This window comes from Fukomys damarensis, unplaced genomic scaffold (assembly GCF_012274545.1).
Source record: "Fukomys damarensis isolate Sample0158 unplaced genomic scaffold, DMR_v1.0_HiC HiC_scaffold_10, whole genome shotgun sequence".
NCBI lineage: Eukaryota > Metazoa > Chordata > Mammalia > Rodentia > Bathyergidae > Fukomys > Fukomys damarensis.
Genome location: NW_022900922.1, coordinates 22,758,752 through 22,775,952, shown reverse-complemented (window position 1 = coordinate 22,775,952; position 17,201 = coordinate 22,758,752). Strand labels below are relative to the sequence as shown.

General features: G+C 41.0%; 1 long non-coding RNA gene across 3 annotated transcripts in view; it reads left to right on the top strand.

Moving 5' to 3' along the window:
- The first annotated feature begins 1,115 nt into the window (after nt 1-1,115).
- The window catches only part of LOC104861470, a 38,819-nt gene continuing 22,733 nt past the window's right edge, over nt 1,116-17,201 (top strand). For all 3 annotated transcript variants that reach the window (XR_004516514.1, XR_004516513.1, XR_002025302.1), the window contains exons 1-4: nt 1,116-5,372; nt 5,828-6,627; nt 10,138-10,284; nt 14,322-14,525. This is a non-coding gene — a long non-coding RNA (uncharacterized LOC104861470). The remainder of the gene's footprint in view (nt 5,373-5,827; nt 6,628-10,137; nt 10,285-14,321; nt 14,526-17,201) is intronic.

The window sequence follows — 17,201 nt, the reverse complement described above, 5'->3', positions numbered from 1 at the left end:
CTGATTACGTGGGTTCTGCATTGTCTTCACAAGTGCAATGTCCTCTTCTTGTCCTAACTCATATCCAACTTTGCTTCCCAATGGTTCGCCCGCCACCACGCAGCCATCACTTCGAGTCTATCACCAGACACAGATGCAACAGCTTTTCATGGGCTTCTTCCTGTCCTACAAGCTGTGGAAAATTCCTAAAATACATTTTTATATCATTTATGGAGTTTCTACTTTACGGATCAATCCCTGCCTTATATAATATTATACTCCCAAACCTGATTCAATACTTGATCCTAAGCAAGTATTCATTTCAACAAATATATTTTGCCTTTATTAACAATTTGCAAACCAATCTGATAGCAAAATTAAAGTGGGTATTGATAAGTTAAGAGGAACCTCGAAGTTCAGTATCATAAATATCAGAACAAGAAGTCACTCTAGCTATGATCGTATTTAAGATGACTTGAGGGAAGACAACCATAACACCTGCACATTTTCCTGGGGAGAAACAAGGCCCATGGCTCTTTAACAAATTCTGAAAGAACCAGTGTTATAGGCACACTGCGTATTTATAGAAGTGAAAATTGAATCTAGGAAATTCCCATAATTAGATGATAGTAGAACTTAGGCCACAACTATGGTCTTTTCCTTCTACCCCAGCAAGGAAAACAATTTAAAAATTGTTCACAGGAATGACACAGAAATATTGAAAGACACCATCAATATTTCTGAGCCCTCCATAACATCAACTGCATTAATTGTTATGCATGTCCACTGACAACCAATTTCATCCACTGTTATTGTTTGGAGCAGGCAGGTGAGCACAAAGAAGAGTTTAAAGCAAAGGCAATGAACATCAAGAGGCTAGACATGATATTCAGCAATCTTCAAAGTTTCATTCTGCTTTAGAAATGTTCTTCAAATGATATGGCTCACTATTTTGTCACCTGAGATTTTCCACAATAACTAAATGTTCTGTTATTTTTAAGTAACTTGACCTGCCCTTTTGTCTATTCTTTAGCCCTCTTCCCTGTCCTTATCACACATGTGGTGTATCAGTTCCCTGTACATACAACAAAAAAGAAATATTTCAACCCTCTGCTTTTAGAAAAGTAGAAAAACTGGAGAAAAACAGAGGAGGTAAAATTGAAAATAAGTTAATAAGTACTAGAAAGTAAGTCTTTCTTGCACAGATTATCAGGAAAATAGGCTCTTGGTTAGATATACATCTACAGAGGTATACTGGGGAGTCCTTACAGGAACTGAGCCAAGGGAAAATGAAAGACCTGGGATGACACAAAGGGAAATGCTGAGCTATGACGCAGTTTCTCTAAAGAACTCTGGTGACCACATGGGCAGTCTGAAGCTGGCATTCACTCACAGCATAATCCTACAAGAAGACACAACGGATCCGATCTTCATATCTACCAGGTGTGACCAATGATAAGCTGAAAGTGTAAATAAAAAACTATCACAGTAAAAGACACATTACAATTGGAAGCAGGCCTAATCTCAAGAAAGGCAATTCCTATTAGCCAGTGGTGATTCCCAGTCAGGAACTCTGCAGAGATCTCCTGGCAGCTGGGGAAATGAGTAACCTCAAGGGCACTGGGCAGCTGACCATAGCACCTACTATAATCCACTTGGAGCACTCAGATCAGCCTGCTGTGTATGCATTTATACTGCCTGGGAGAAGCTCCTTGAGGATTCTGGATGATCTTGCTTCTTGAGGGGAGTTAGTGAGGAGAACTAGAGCCACCTCTGTGGCAGCTACTTGCTTATAACCCAGAGTGTTCCTCTACTTCCCAGCCCATAGCTTCACCTTCCACGTATACCCCTGCTTGTCTAGAAGGTTCATCTGATGGGGTACACAGATCTCATCCCTGAGAGCTGAGTCCCTGGGCATTCTACCTTCTAAGGCAATGACTGCTGATCGTATCATTTCAACATCAAAACTCAGCAAAGAAGCATTTTTTTAATCATCTTGGTGCCAAATATATTCTTATACCAATTTTCAACTGCAGTTCTATATCTTCTATGAAATGGGTTAATTGCCTTTAACAAAATGTGGCACTAGAGTCTCCTTGACCTCTAGACTATTGGGGTCAGTAACCTGGAATAACTATGACGTGACCATAGCATGATTCCTGAAGGAAGTGATCCTCCTCTGAGAATCAACCCACCTAAACCTGTGGAACACAGAGACAGACACAAGAAGCATAATTCTGCATGGGGATCAGCAGGAGGGATGTTCAACAAACACATTCCTGTTTACCTGTTCCTGCCTCCTGGGCCCATATATTTTATTTATTTAGAATAGGGCGCCCTTGCTATAGAGAGCTTATGGTGTCAAGAGAATGTTATCTCCAGAGTAACACCACAACTGCCCATTCTTAAACCTTTTCTGTTACTAGATCATCCTCACAGGTACTGGGTAGTGTGTTATACACGATAATAATGGCAGGTCCAGTGGCTTTGTGCTGCTATCATATCTCCTCCTTTTCTGTAAAATGGATAAGCCATTCCAGTGAGATGTTATTAGTGTCCTATCTTGGTGGTTCTTACACTCTAAATCTGCACAAAGTGGCACTGACTGAGGCCCTCAAATCAGAAAAGGCAAATTCATAACTTTAGTCTATATTGATTCCACTCATGATCAGTGGCAGCCTCTTCCAAGGTAGAAAGAGTTCATAGCAATCCTTGGAATGTCTGAGCATTCTCCTTTCTTCACTCTGTGTTATCCAAGTAAATGGTTGTAGGTCTTCTGAAAGGAAGGGATGGTTCTGTAGATAATTATCATGCAGTTACAACATTCTTCCTCCTGGAAAAGCAACCCTGATTCTTCCCCAGTCAAGGGTCCAAGTCTAAAACATAGCTCAGGTCTAGAAACTGTTATGGAGGAAGTTTCATCTTCCTGGTCACCTGTCTTTGAATTCTTTTCATAGTGTAAGCCGTATCTGTGTTGGCTAGCCATTTATCTTGTTCTCAGAATGCTGGGTTCTATTACTAATCAGCTGACTTTCTGTGCTCCCAGACACCTGGCTGCCACTCCCACCTTGCAATTTATTTAATGATTGCACCTATCTCTTTTGCTAAGAGTTAAGTGCTTCCAATTTGGCTTCATCCTGTCTGCCTCTTCACTGCTAGGGAGTCATGTCCCGAATCAACATATTTTTTTCTTAATTCTTATTCTAGACCAGGGAATCGTGCTCTGAAATAACTTCTTTTTAACCTGTAGGAACTGGTTAAAATTTCTGTGTCCTTCTCATGACCACATTCTTTACCATGAGCGCATTCTCATTGGAGATAGACATCTCCCAAGAGCCCTCCTGCAGAGCACAATTGGCTAACAGATTTGCTGCCCAAGTGTGCCCACTCTCGCTTTGAATCTTTCAATTTCTTATTCCGCCGTCTGTCAAGGTAACCCTGAAATTTCGCTCCATTAAGTGCAGGCCAGTACTGCCTCCACGCTTCAGTAGCTATCCCCACAGCCTGCTAGCTCTTCGTTTTGAGTCTGTGGCAGGACTTTACATCTTGCATCGGAGGAGAGTGAGGAACCAAAAAGAGGCCAAAGTCCCTCTGTTTTAGCTAAGCCAGATTAGACGCTCCATTATTCGGGCAGACCTTTAAACTCTGCAAATAGCCTTCCATTGCCAAAGAATAGATGAACCAAAAACCAGGTTTTTCAGGAATTGCAAATGAGCAGTTTCCAGGAATCGCAACTGGGCGGTTTATTCCAAAAACTGCAACCAGGTCAAAGTATGGCAAAACCGGCTGTGGCAGTTAGATGACTAAAATAAATCTCCTGCGCAAACCCCTGCCCGCGCCCAAATAGTAGCCAATAAGTTTGAAGTATTACATCTTATAATATCCAATAGTAAGTTAGAATTATTGGCCAATAGAATCAGCAGACATTATAAAAAAGCCAATAGAATAAAGAGAATTTCAAGCCACCCAAACCCTATAAAAAATAGGCTAATTTAGTGGGTCAGGACCTCCAGTTTGAAGCCGCTGTGTTGGTGACACTGGGAGTCCAGGCTCGAGCTTGCAATAAACTCCTCGTGTATTTACATCAGAAGAGTTTCCTGTTGGTCTTCTTGGGGATTTCGCGACTTGGACACAACAGAGAGTATTCCTACATTGTACGGCTTAGCTCTTCCACCACTGGGACAAAAATCTCCCACATTGGCAATGTGGAAGAAAGGTTTAAATTCCTCTTGTTTTCAGAGATTTAGTTCACGGTTGGTGGCTCCCAAGTGGAGACATCACGATGGAAGGATGTGGTGTAGCAAAAGTGCTCACTTCATAGGGCCAGGAAGCAGAGCACAGGGCAAGAGCACAAGCAAGAGATATAACATTGTTCATAGGCGCAGCCCAGGTGACCCACCTCCCGTTGGGCTCCGTCTTCTAACAGCACTCTCTGCTGTGAGCGTCCGTGGAGCATCCACTGAGGAGTACAGTGCCTCCCATAACCACCTCTCCAGGAGACTCTTAATCCAACTGACAATTAAGATTAAGTGTCATGCACACTAAAACCTGCCCCTGCTTTAGTTTTGTGTTCTAACCCTGTGACCCAGCACCCTTGGGTTTCAGCTCCATGGTACTCTTCCAGCTCTCGGCAGCATATGTCTGTTGGGTCCTATGGCTCTTTCAGAATACAATTATTTTCTTCTTTACCAAGCACAGAACATTCCAGCATATTATACTGTAATGACTATTTCTTAATTATATCGTATTCATATTATACTGTAATTTCCAAATTTCTGGTCTAGAAGAGAAATAGATTTTAATACGGTTGACATCATCCTGCAAAGAGGTATCTTCACTGCTCTAAGAGAGAGGAGGCACTATTTTTTAATAGGGAAGCCAGACTATTTCTGCTGAGATTTTAAAATTTTTGAGTGTTTGGGGTTAGAAATTTCACAGACTTCTATTTCCCAGCAAGGGCACTGAACTTGGCTGAGCAGATTTTCCAAGGTTGAGAATTTAACCTTTCTCTGGAGCTTTGTTACCCTAATTACAAAGTCTTGGGCTGATCTTTGCCTTATTCTGCCCTCTGGCTGCAGGAGATAAGAGTCTCTTCATGGGCTGCCTAAGATACCCTCTGACTTTCACTCTTTGCCTTTAATTGGTGATTAATCAGTCTCAAGCTTTCACTGTCTTGCTCTAAGGCAAAAGTTATGTTCTGCAACAGCCATCTGATTTCTTTGTCTTTGAGATACTATTATCCCTTTCCCTCAAATGCTTGAGGAGGGTACTGCCAGTGCAATTCCCTCTGTCAATATTCCATTCCAGTTTGAAGTTATGAAATTTTAACCATTCCACAGCTTTCTTGTGACAAGGATGATGAAGCCCTGTGACGGAGTCTTTATAGTGCACAGGTAAGACAGCTCCCAAATCCCACTTTAGGGTCTGCTTCTTCAGACCATTTCTGGTACCAACAGTCCTGGGTCAAATTGAAACATTGACGATAAGTTGGTGGCTTTCACTGCAGAAAGATAATCAAGGAAAGTTGACGCTCATGGAAGTGTGCCATTGAGATGTACCCACAGGTCAGCCTAAAATAAGGAAGTAGGTTGGCTGGGAGTCTCAGCAATGCCATAATTTCAGATTTTATAGAGCATTCACACTATTCCCAAGTCCTCTTCAGCTTCTCTAGCTGAGTGACTGACTAGAGCCCCAGTACTAAAGCTGGGACCTTTCTGCCCAACTCAGGTCTCCTCTTGTGCTTGTTCACTGTTCTGGGACCATACGTTGCACTCGCCAAGATTTTGTCAAGCTATAATGAATACACTTTGAAATTTTTTCTGCCTAATCCCACTTCCTTCTCTTGCAGGTTTCACAGATGTCAGACACGCAGACCAGTCTGGAGGCCCTGCTGTTACTTTTGCTTTTTCATTATTTTTTGAAGCCAATTTCCCTCAATTCATATTTTCACATCTAATTCTATCTTGATGTCTTTTTGGAGGATCTTAACAGACACAGAACAGCTCTCGGGGAAAATGATCTGAGATTTAAGAAAGGAAGGGTACAAAGGGGAAAACTGAACTGTAATGCAGTTGCGAAAAAGCAACTGTCTGATTTCATGAGGAGTCTTGGATCTGGGATGGTCCTTCCGAATTGTTGCAAACTGAGGCAAGAGGGTCAACATTTTTTTTTTTTTTTGAGTACCGGGGATCAAACTTGGGCCCTTGGGCTTTCGAGGCAGGCACCAGAACCACTGAGCTAAATCCCCAACCCAGAAGGCCAATAATTTCTACCCTGAAACCATGAATCATTGAATAAAGGCTACCACAGGGAAGAGATAGAACCTTGAGTGAGAAATCTCCCTTTATCTGAAGGCAGTGCTCAGGGAAAGACCCAGCTGTGAACCATTAAAAGCAAACAATCCCAGCAGCTAAGGGAATCAGTGCCTTGGTCCCAAAGGGGAGAATCTAGCGACCCAGAGCCTCTACTTCACAGATGAGATGAAGACTACTGTTATTATTAAAGGACAATGATAATAATTTCTATCCCCTTTACAGAAGGAAGATAATAACTTTTATGAAAATCCACAGATAAGCAAAGTACATTCCTGGTATCATGGAAGGAGTCAGGGGAAAGAATCCCTCAAAGCAGAGTAATCGCGAGCAAGAGGTATATATCCCATAGCCACAGAGTGTGCCTTGTATGCATTAGATGCACTTGTTCCTTATGATCTGTGCTTCTGTTCCACATTGGGAAGACAATTGGCAGTATTTTTTCTATAGCATAGGAAAGCTATTTTCAATTATCTGTCTATGCAAAACTGTCACAAGGCCAGTTTAAGGGTATATTTACTCTTTGGGGGCATATTAATTGTTTTTTTTTTCCAGCAAAAACAAATAGCAGTAATTATAACTACAGCCATCTACTAAGAAACAGGCATTTTTTACAACATTTTTTATTTTGCCACATCAAGTTATTTATTCCTGAGAAAACCCTATGCAGTTGGTATTATTATCTCCATTGAAAAACTGAAACGATTGACTGGTTAATAGTTTTCTCCCTGATGTCTCATATGGCCAAAAATCAATTGATGTGGGATCAAACCCAGTTCTCTTTGGCTGCAGGAGTGATTTTCTTTACACTATGCTGTGCTTTCAAAGCTACATGGAAATTGGAGTTCTAATTGCAAATGCTTTTATTCTCCATCACACATTTCATTTTAAAAGGAAGGCAAAAGTCAAAGCCTCAGAGTCCCTGACTGTAATGATCAAATCCATTGATAACTATGATAGGGCAATAATTGCACAGGTGTTTGGTACAGCAGTGGCAGATTTCATCTGAAGACTGGGAAGTTATTACGTGAAATGTGTGCTATCTGCCAGGGTGCATTCACTCAGCTGTTTTTGTCCCGTGTATCTTTATTCTCCCACCTGATTATTTTCTCCCCATTTGGCAGTCCTGAACATGTGAACTTCAGTGTGCATGCACACGCGCACACACACACACACACACACACACACACACACACACACACACACACACACACACACACACACACACACACACACACACACACACACACGTACACACAAAGATTCTCCTGCTCTTCACATACCAGGATATAGCAGGCTGTTAGGGTCTTTCCTTCTTTTTCCATATTGAACCTTTTGATGTGTTGTCTATACCATTCTTTCTCTATGAGCTAACAAGGCTGGCTGTGAGGAAGGGTTCATGGGCAGCCAGTGAGAGAGAAGATGTGAGGTTGATCAGAGTAGTGCAGCCTGCTGGAAGACTATCATTTACAGAATTAAAGGCAATGCAACCACTGCTAAAGGGTCTATTTTGACCAGAAGTTATAACCTTCCAGCTATACTTTCAATCATCTAAATGTGGTGGGTTATTTTTGTGTGCTTTAGTTTGTTTAATTTTTTGCTGCTTTATAAGTAGCCATTGCTCACATTTTAAAATATCTAATAATAGTAGTAATCTCTGCAATAAATTATGGATGAAGGTAGCCTGCTCATATAATGCAATGCTATGAAAAGAATCCAACAACCATTTGAATATATGTATGCAAATGACTGATGGTTGTGAATAGAATTTCAAAGTGCAATTGAAGAAAATAGAAGAAAATCGTGCCACGCTCTATGTGTGAAAGCCAGCAGTGATGTCATATTACAGTGGTAAATGTAGGTGCTCTCAAGTCAGAATATATCAACTTAAGCTTAAAGTCATCCCTGAAAGTTTCTGTAGAAATGCATACTGTTGTTAAATGCATATAACCAGAGCAGCCATGTTATTCCATAGGCCGGTCGCCGGGTGAAAGAACATAGTGGGGAAAAAGTCCTCTTTACTTATGTGCCTCAGTTTCTCCAATGCTAAATCAGTCCTGATTTCCCTTCACTTACTTGGTCTTGAAAGTTGATCTATTTTTTAAAGTAGTTAAAAAAAACAGAAAGAAAGAAATAATGGGAATTGGGCATGAGAAAAGATGACTTCATTTATATGCCACTGCATGACAGTCTCATCCGACAGATCACTCCCATCAGGGCTAGCCAGTGTCCCAAAATGACCTGGCAAACTGACGCTATGCTGTGTCTGCAACAATTTCCAACAGTTAATAAGGCTTTGACACATTCAACTGTGTTTTTGACCATGTTGAAGCACAAACAGAAGAGCTATGTGTTTCATCAACAAAAGCAGATGTCAAGGAGTGCAAAAATATGCCTTTTTTAAAGTCAATATGTCTGTGTGTTTGCACAGGCATATGCCCAGAACATGTGTATTTTGAGTGCTAAGCATGAGGAGTAATGAGTAAAAGAACAACAAAGCTCTAACCTAAAAATAATTTTTTAAATGCTTACTATAATTTTGGTAAATTTAAAGTTTTTAACTACTGGAACATTTCGCATCCCTTCAGGAGGGTGGGAGATGGGGCCGGCTGATATAACTACTCGACAGACAGAGGAGCCTCACAGTCTATGGAGACACAGGCTGAGGTGGAGACTCAGGTCATATGGAATCACCCTTTCACTGGAATTGAGGATCAACCCTCTCTGATATAAAACCGATTGAGATATAGAAATATTTCCCCAGGGTGGAGCATAAATGGAGAGAGAGGTTAAACTGAGAAAGCAACTTATAAAAACAAAAAGATAAAATTCAGCTATTAATTCATAAAGGAAGCGGGTGTAAAGCAGATGGTTCTATATTATTACTTTGAAAAGGTACACAGGGAAGTCATGCTTCCTCACAGGAAGGAAGAATCAGACTTAATAATGGCCAAGGGAGATTTTCTTCAAGCAATCTGAGCCAAGGAGGCCCAGGGAACTAATATTTGAATGGCTGCTCTGTGTCAGGCACTATGCTAGACATTTTGCAAATATTATATTATTTAACCTTTGTATGAAGTAAGGCTGCTAGTCCATATGTTACCAAGGAAAATCCTAGGGTTCCATGGGTAAAGTGTTTCGCTGAGGATTAAAGCACACAGATGATATTCAAGCCAAGCTCTGTGTTCTAGCAACGGGACCCAAGGGAACTTCGGGAGCAGTAAACACACCTGAGCCAGGTTAGTGGCAGAAAACCCGGAGGTGTCCTCAGAGATTGATAATAAAATGTCTTAATTATTAAAAGAGATTAGGAAGCAGGTTCTTGAGGTGACAGAGGATTCTCCAGAAGTATTAGTAGTGGCATGCTTAAAGCTAACCCAGCCTAAGAAGCTCAGACTTAACCTAGAAGACAAGATGGGGCGACCCCAAAAGACCCCACCCTACAGATTATACTTCTGTAGGCCTTTAGCAGTCAGGTAGGCACAACATTCAGAACTCCATTAAAGAGCAAACCTGTCATGAGGAGAAGCTCTGGATGACAACCTCCAGGGTCACTCCTTCAAGACCTGCTGCAGTGCTCACGTAGACCACATTCACATGAGGGTGACTGAGTCAATATCTGAGCAGATAAGGGAGTTCTAGACCCAGGCCAGGGCAGAGTAGCTTGAAAAGCAATTGTTGCCGGGAGCTTCATGTCAGACTGGCTAGGACTTCCTCAGGGCCACTTTGCACTGAAACTCCTCTGGTGTAACCTTTTACCATCCCCTAAAGAGATGTCAGCCATCTGCACTATGCGCGGAGCTTCTTTCTACCTACTTTTGTTTCCTTTGCCTCTTTTCTGTCACAGATGTTGTACCGCCCTCCACCAAAGTTTCTTGCACTTCTAATTTGATCTGGGGAACTGCTCCCAAAGGATCCAGAATAACAGCCCTGGGAGAGATTTGGCAAAGCCATTGATAAAATGAGATTTGGAGTGCAAGTCACTATCTAGCTGGTAAGAACGTTATATTTTCATATGTTGGATGAAGTACAGATAACCCAAGATAATGCCCTAATTGGTGAAAGCTACATCCATAGTGTGTAACCTGTAAAAAGTCACAGTGGAAGCAAGATACAATGCCAAGCTGTTAACCCAGGCATTTGAAAGATATAGAGAGACTAGTTTATTTAAGGACAATAGTGTTGGATGATTATTACTAAGTTGCATTACTGAAATACAATGAAAATATGAAGGCTGAGAATGAATAAAGACTAAGGTGCGAGGTAGAAGACCTCTTGGTTAGCATGAAGAGACCATTATCTACTTCGGCTGGAAAGCAGACATGGTTGAATATGCAAATACAGTACTTGATTAAAGATGTGAATCTTGTTACTTTAGTTAGGGTTTTGATTGGAAAACCTGCATCCCTAAAATATAGAATAAGGCAGAGTGAATGCCTTGAATCTATCTCTATAGGCTTACCAGTTCTTTGGATACTCCTCCTTATTAAAACTAACCCTTTCCTCATGGGGGAAGACATGGAAAACTTCTCTCCCTTCAAAGGCAATGGGTGTCCCACAGGACCTGTTACCTCCTCTTCTGGCTCCTAGGCTGATAAATCCCTGCATAGCCCTGCTTGTGGGTGGATTAGATCAGAAGGGGACTAAAGTTGTCATGCTTCCAAAGAAACTGAAAGAATTAGCAGGAGACTGTGCAAGTTTTGCAGGTACCAGGTTTAGGAGCAGCAAGTAAGACTAGAAGCAAGAATTCATTGACTTGGGAGCCCTTGGAACATAGAATCAATACTATGGGAATGATTCCAAACACAGATAGCTTTTGAAAGCCAGTATTTGTGCATGCTGAGCAAAGATGAAATTTCTAAGCTGCCACAGCAGACAGAACAAATAGGAATAAAAACTAGCTAAGGATGTGCTGTTTTAGATATATCTTATGAAATCAGAAGACCCACCAGAACCGTACCTTCCTCAGCAGGGACTAGAGCACACACTCTCACCGGTCACAGCAGGACTGTGTCAGTAAGAAGATCAATTTAACATTTTACTGCTTTTCTGTTGGTCAGAGTTGATAGGAGAAGTGAACACAGATTTTGCCTTATTATTAGCAATAGAAGATACAGGTACAGAAGAAAAAAGCAGCCAGGTATGTCACTTAATTGCCAGAAGCCATGGGTCTGCAATTACCATAATGACCAGCAAAGTCAAAAGAGTAGTAAATAGGTCTTGACCCACTTGAAACTGGAGATGGTCACAGTGTTGCTAGGAGTGAAATAGATTACCAGCCACCAAGGGTGCTATTTGACACTGTGACCATAAATAAGAAGGATTTGGGGACCAGAGGGTAAAGGGCATTCATCCCAATAAAACTTCATGAGTCCTTGCTCCTGATTTAGCAAATGCACTCTGCAGGAAAGAGGGTAGGAAGTAGCTGGCATTCATGTGAAACATACCATGATGCTATTGATTTTCAGGTTTACCTCCAAGCCCAAGTTCACTTTCTTATCCATTTATATAACAATCCAGATGCGTGTAGTTTTGTGGATATTTAGCAGGCCAACTGATCTCTTACACCAGTCAAATCATGGTGAGAGCACAACACAAATCACAACGGGCTGACTTGCTGGTTGCATTGAAAGGGAATCATGCATTCCACAGACTGGGAAATAAACCTTATGAAGAGTCAAGGACTTGTTATTTCATGAAATGTTTAGGTTCCCAACAGTCACATGTCTTCAGGGATATCCCCTTGAAATAAAGTCGAATTTGCTGCACTTCATATTCCCTACCGTGAAGAAGAAACGCATCACCTGAACAGGAGCCCTTTTCAACTTTGCAGAGAACACAGGCCACACTTAAACTAGTTGCCCAGCCTATACACCAAGTACCATGGAAGTGTGCTAGGTTGGAGTGGTACCTAAAGCAGAAAAGGATTCTGGACCAAGTCCAAAGAAGGTGCAAGAAGTCCTGCTCCCGGGCTATCAGATTCTGCAGAGCTAGCACGCTGGCGCTATGACGCTTACACTGGTAACGCTTACAGTAAGCCAAAGTAGAAGCCGTCACAGACGTGATCCCCCGGATTTGTGGAGCCAAGCTTGATCTACAGTGGAGACTTGAACACCTTTTGAGGACTAGCTTCTATCACGTTATTAGACCCAGGTATGGAACAAATCGCTTCATCACTGACCACCAACTAACTATGTATCTCGAACTTCCTGTTATGAACCTAGTTTCCTCAGTTCCACCAAGACATTAAAGGTGGACTAACCAGAAACAGTCTGTTGGTAGATTAAGAAAGTATGCCTAGAACTGAGCTTTGGCAAGAAGAGAAGGCATAAATTACCTGCAAGACTAGACAGTTCAAACTTCCCCCAACAATCTGCGTGGATGTCCTGCTCTCTGGCTCACATAACTATGGGGTTCATCCCCCGATGAGTAAAAGAAGACGAAAAAAGTATCGGTTTGTTTCATGAGGGAAAGCTAGAAAGGGACAGTGGCTACATAATAACAACTCAGAAGTAGCCTTCAAAGACAAGGGAGAGGGCAATTCCAGGTAACAGAGATGTGAGTGATATATCTACCTATCCACATTCTACAGATGGAGACATGGCCCAAGGTGAAATTATATATAGACTTCTAGGCAGTGGCTAATGGCCTGGGTATTTAATCAGATCCTAGCAGGAAAAAGACCAAACAATTAGAGAGGAGGTCCAGGGTAGAGATACATGGGAGTGAGCATAAATGTAAAGATTTTCATAGCACATGTTAATATCCAGCAGAAGAAGCACTGAACCGAATGTCCAAGTAGCTAGTTAAGGTGATGTGGTCTGTTACCTTTAGCCATCCTGTGACATTAGGTGCACCAGAGCCCAGCATAACGGGCCCATATCCAAGTAGCAAATGTGATAGAGATAGGAAATTTGCAAGTTCCTAATACAATGGAATTGCCTATGGATAATCTAGCTTATACTCCCATGCCAGCACAAGACCAATGCTGATCCTAAAATAGTATAGAACATTGAAGACCACAACTGTCCGTAATATAGTAACTAAATTAACACCTTTCATCCCAAGGCTGGTGCTAACCCAGGTGGGTTTTTGCTCTTCTTACCAGGAGAACTTTAGCCAGCAGTACCACTGGGGGCTTTCAGAATGTCTGGTTCACATGCATAGGGTCCCACACAGCATAACATCTCACAGCAAAGTGAAGAAAGCATTGCCACATATCCACGAGCATGGAATCCACTGGTCATATTGCATACCACAACACACGTAACTAGCCAACTCGCTAGGCCATTAGAACATCTCGCTTGGTGCACCAGTTCAAAACCAATACTCTGCAAGGATGAGATGTTATCTTTTGATTGATTATGTAGACTAAGTCAAACACTTACGTTGTACTATTTCTATAATAGAAAGAACCCATGGATTCAGAATCCAAAGATAAGCGTGTGTCTATTCACAAGGAGAAATTTTGTGCTTCTCACCTCTGTATTTCTGGGTTCCTAAGTGTGGTCCCAGTGAGAATGCATTCATACCAAGGGGACCAATGAGTTTCCCGCTGAACTATTACGTGTAGCTGCAGCAGCTTGGGCACTTGGAAGTTTTTGTATGCAAAGATTAGCAAGAAAGAAGATTCACTATTTTGGCATGAGTAATTAGCCTTGACCATGAGGAGGAGATGCTGTCACTGTTCAGTAATGCAAAAAAAAAAAAAGTACTGGGGACCAGGATATTTACTTGGACATCTGCTGAAACTCTAGATGGAATTATAACTAAATGGACATGTGCAGAAGTTCTGCTGTGACATAGGTATGAGTGTTAGGGCCTCAAATAACCTAGGATTGAGGGTTTATAGTATATCACCAGATAAATCACTAATAATTATGGAGATCGTATCTAGGAGTGAAGGATATTTAGAAGGAAGTAAGAATAGGAGAACAGCAAGTACCTGTTGCAGTTTTGAGATAACCTGCAGGTGCAAAGTCTAGGGTTCTCCCATGTCTTCCCCTTTCTAAATTTCCTGTTTTGAAAAAGGGAAGACATGCCAGTGGATCTGAGCGGTACATGGGATGGACTGGTTACACCAGAAAGATGGACTGCCCAGTTCTCTTTGAGAGGGAACCTGTTGTCAGAGATGAAGTAAGTGAAGTCTCCAACTGTTGCCCTTCAGGATCTTCCACAGTGTGCACACCATGCCTAACTCCACTCCTGTGTCTTCTAACCAGTGATAAGAACAAGGTGAGTGAGGCTGGGCTGTTCTAGAGGCAGGTCATTTCTGCCTGGGGCATGGCTACTCCCACAAGGGATCTTTGCTCCAGTGATCCCATTAGCACTGTTGAGATTTTCATATTATATTATATTAATTATATTATATTAAATTATATTATGTTATATTATATCATATCATATCATTATTTTTGTAGCTGCAAAACAGCCTGAGGCCTTTTCTACCCAAACCTTCTTTCATCCCTGTCTTATCTCATAGATATCAGAAACGCATCATGGTCTAAAGCTCACTCAACCTCCAAATCCTATTCCCTCTACCCTTTACGCTTCCTGCCATTCCCCTCAATAAATCTCTCAAACTTCTAATTCTGTTCAGTTCCTAGAGGATCCACAGTGACATAAGAATTATAGAAATGGGAGTCAGGGATCAGTTATGAGAAAGGCAAGCTCACAGCCATGGAAAATTGAAGGAAACCCAAGAACTGACTGACAATTTCTCTTTTGAGATTTTTTTGTCCTTTATAACTGTCTCAATTTCCGTTTTGTTTACCATTGTTGTTTGACTTTTTGTGGTATTTACTTACAGTTAAAAATCCTAAAAATAAAAAGTTGAAGTTGCCAGTTTCACAGAGAGAGGGGAAGTTAGCAACTGTGTTTTGTTTTTTAGCTAGGCTGGGCAGAGATTAATCCAGCAGGGAGAGTTGCCTGTAGGGAGAAAGTGATAAGCAGGATGTTTAGCTCTAGGTGAAGGGGAAGAAACTGAATATTTGTTGATAACTAACTTGGGCTAGATTGCACACTTTCCCACCAAGACATATTTATTTTTTCCCCATTAAGTTTATTGGTACATTTAAAGCAAACAACACAGTTGTATTCTTCATTGGGATCTTGTACCTTTATATGATACGTCTTGGTTCTTATTTTTTCCCCACACCCTTGCCCTCCTTTCATCCCCTTCTCCCCTCCCTATTTACAAAGACTTTGTTTCCATTTTTTCCTTTTTCAGTTTTCTTTTCCCTTATTTCCTTTCCTCTCCCCTTCCCACTTCCCCTTTAGCCCTTTTCTTCCTATTTCACACTATCAATTATACCATTTGAACCTTGTTCACACTTTTAGTTTTTCACTCCAGAGAAACTATTTGGTATTTACTCAAGTGTGTCCTATTTGTTTCACTTCAGAGTATAGCCTCAAGGTGCATCCATCAGCTACAAATGTCTCTAGTTTCTCGTTCTTCATGGCTGAGTAGTACTCCTTTTTATACAAAAACCACATCTTCTTTATCCAGTCTCCAAATGATGGGCATTTGGGTCATTTCCAAGTTTTAGCTATTACAAACTGTGCCACTATAACCAGGGGTGCACACATATCACTTTTAATTCTTTTGGAAAGATACCTACCAGAGGGATTGCTGTCCCACCAAGACATATTTAAAACATTTAAGTATCCAAATTAATATACTATTGCCTGTGAAAAGTGATCTTAACTAAAAGGTCTTTGGGCATTTTGGAGGTTTCTGAAAGCAACCTGATCTGCTTTAGTAAGGCTACTAAGAAAAGGGATTTCTAGTCACAGAAAAAACATGAGAACCAGAGTCATGTTCATAACTTACCAAACATAAGGATATTCTGCATTTTTCTATGATGGCAATCCAATTCCAGAAATACATTTTGCTAAAGTGATGGGGGCGTGTATGTGGGGGGATTTTCTAAGCCAAATGGAGAAGTGAGAGGAAGATTAGTGGGAGAATATTGCTAAGAATCAGGAAAAATATAAATGTGGAACATCATCTAAATATAAAAAATATAAATGTGGAACCAGAAAAGACAAATCCCTACTAACAAACATTTTGTCTGTTTAAACCAAAAAAAAACAGGGCATTATCAAGTTGAAAATAATGTCTATGCAGCGAGTATTAATAATAAAACTAAACCTTGATATGGCCCATACTCTCAATTGCGTTATGAATACCTGTGAACTATATAGGACAAGCAATAGCACATATATAAAAAGGAAAAATTAATCATTACCACTGCTACATTGAATTATATGTTTCATTAGGATTCTTAACATATCAGCTATCAATGTGACAAACTTTTACTGCCTGATGATAATTTGAATATCTAGGATCCAGAACTCGAGGAATTGGCCTGCTTTGTTATAGCCATCTGCTATTTAAATTCTCTGAGTTTCAAGTTTTCTTATCTATAAATTAATGCTTAGAATTTTGCCTCTTTCAAAAAAAAAAGAAAGAGAAATATCTAGGAATCAATCTACTGAAGGAAATAAAAGACCTCTACCTTGAAAACTACAGCACTCTGAAAAAAGAGATCGAAGAGGATATAAGAAAATGGAAAGACTTTGTTCCTGGGTAGGAAAGGCCATAGTTCTAAAACTGCTATACAGATTCAACGCAATCCCAATTGAAATCCCGCAGAATTGAATTTCACAGAACTAGGGAAAATAATCCACAAATTCATTTGGAAGCAGAAGAGACCTAGAAGAGCAAAAGCAATTCTAGGCAACAAAGACAAGGTAGGGTTATCACAAACCCCAACTTGAAACTATACTACAAAGCCACTGTGATGAAAACAGCATGGTACTGGCAAAGAAACAGACCCGAGGGGGTTTTTTTCAGCTGCCTGCCTGCCTGCCTGTCTGCGATCACCCGGCGGCGTGCGCGTGAGCTCC